Source organism: Chlorella variabilis (assembly GCF_000147415.1).
Source record: "Chlorella variabilis unplaced genomic scaffold CHLNCscaffold_8, whole genome shotgun sequence".
Lineage (NCBI taxonomy): Eukaryota > Viridiplantae > Chlorophyta > Trebouxiophyceae > Chlorellales > Chlorellaceae > Chlorella > Chlorella variabilis.
Window position 1 is genome coordinate 338419 of NW_005435080.1, and position 2049 is coordinate 340467.

Genomic DNA, 2049 nt, shown 5'->3' on the forward strand with positions numbered 1-2049 from the left:
CTGGCGCTATGGCTTGCCCAGTGGTTGTACGGATGTATGATGCTTGTTGCCGTTGACCTGTGGAAGCCGTATCCGTCAAGCTCCCCGGCTACCCCAGGCGCCGAGTGGCTCTGGCTCGTGGTACGCGCCTCTGCCCTGGTTGTCGCCCTGGTCGGCCTGGTGGTGTGACTATGCGAGGTGCAGCGCAGTACTGAAGCAGGGAGGCAGCTGGGGCTGCGCGGCCAGCCGGCCGGCCAGCCAGCCAGACGGCGGCAGCGGTGCCGCTCACGCCCCGGCAACGGCCACAGGCATGCTGCCCACCGGCGCCTGCGCTGCCCTGGGCGCCAGTGCGGCGCGGCGCACCGGCTGCACTGCAGGCGATTGCGCGTGGCGAGACTGGCGCCCTGCAAACTACTTTAGGCTCCAGTGCCCAGCATGTTTGCAGTTGCCAGCACGTGTATGGGCCGCAAGAACAGCAAGAGGGACAGCAGGGCTGCTGAGCGCAGCCTGCCAGGCCACCGATGCCGCTCAGCGACCGGCCAGCGAGAGGCATGCTGTGCCCCGCCATCTGCTGCCGGCGGCGCGCAGCATGCTCTCAAGCGACACAAGACGAGCGCACAACGAGGCGGCCCCAGCGGGTTGGCTGCTCGCAAGCGCCCAACTGGCAGGCATGCTTCGCAGTGCTTTTTCGACGGCGCACGATTGAGGGCCCGCCCAAACGGGGCTAAAGCTTCAGGCCACAGATGCTGTCAGCCAGGCTCGGTTGCAGGCGGGGCAAACAGAGCTGCCTGTACTAGCTGGGCTGCCGGGTAGCCTCCGGCAGTTGCAGGCGCAGCAGGCGGGACAGGCGCGGCAGGCGGGATGCCTGGCTGTACGCTCGCCATCCCCTGCAGCCAGATTCTGCCAAACAGCTGACTCGCAGCCCAGCTGGTGCTGACACTTCTGATTGCCCGTGCCCGCAAGAGGCCGGCAGGGGCCACACCTGGTTGCACGGCTGCCCGCCTGCATGTGGGCGACGCCGGCAGCGCTGCCGAGCGCCGCCGCCACGCAGATGGATGGCTGTGCGCGAGGTGTGGCTGCCGCCAGCCTTCACACAGACCCACACCCGGGCCGACGTGACTGTGCAAGATGCCAACCCTGTGTCTCGCGATCTGGCGATTGCGCACAGAAGCGGCCGACAGGCCTAGGGGGCTGGCAGTCAGGGCCAGCCAGCCAGCACGGGAGGCGGGCCGCGGTGGCGCTCGGGGGCCCGCTTAGCAGACGTGCTGTGCACCAGCCGCAGCAGGCGGCGCACAGCACGTCCGGTCGTAAAGCAGTACCACGAGCGGCAGCGCGGCAGCCTCGCTACGAGGCGGCTGGTGTCGGCCACCGGCGGCGACTGCCAGCGCCCGCGCGCGCGGCGGCGGTGGGGTGTGGACGCAGGGCAAGCGGTCGGGCAGCCCAGCACCCTCACCAGTCATTCTTGCCGCTGTGCAGCTCTGCCAGAGGCTCCTCCTGCAGTCCAAGGCGAGGGAGGGAGGCGAGGGTTGTGCCTGGGAGGCTCAGGATCCGGCCTCCTTGGCTCGGCAGCATGAGCTTACCAGTCTAGGCACACGGGGCGCAGTGAAATGTGGCCCTGGGCAGAAACAGCTGAGCGACAGGCAGCAAAAAGGGACCCGGCCCGCCTGTCAAGCTGATCCCAGCTTCTACACAGGTGCTATTGCGCTGTGAGCGAATGAAGGAGTTACAGGTCGTGTATGATGTTCGCCAGAGAAGAAAGGAGAACAGCATGGAGACAGAGACAGATCACAACATGAAGCGCGGCGGCGGCCGTGGCCGCTGCCGCACGCCCCACGGCGCCAGCTGCTGCACCCCGGGCGGCAGCGCCGCCGCCGGCGAGTAGTGGGGCAGGCCGAAGCGCTGCAGCAGGCCGGTGCTGTCCTTGACGCCCACTGCGATGCAGTAGTGTTGCTGCAGGGGCGGGGGCAGGGCAGGGGCGGCGGGGTGAAGCGCAGGGAGCCGAGCGGGCACCGCCGGCCACCCCCCCACCCCCTGCCCATTCTTAGCAGCAGCAGCAGCAGGAGGAAACCC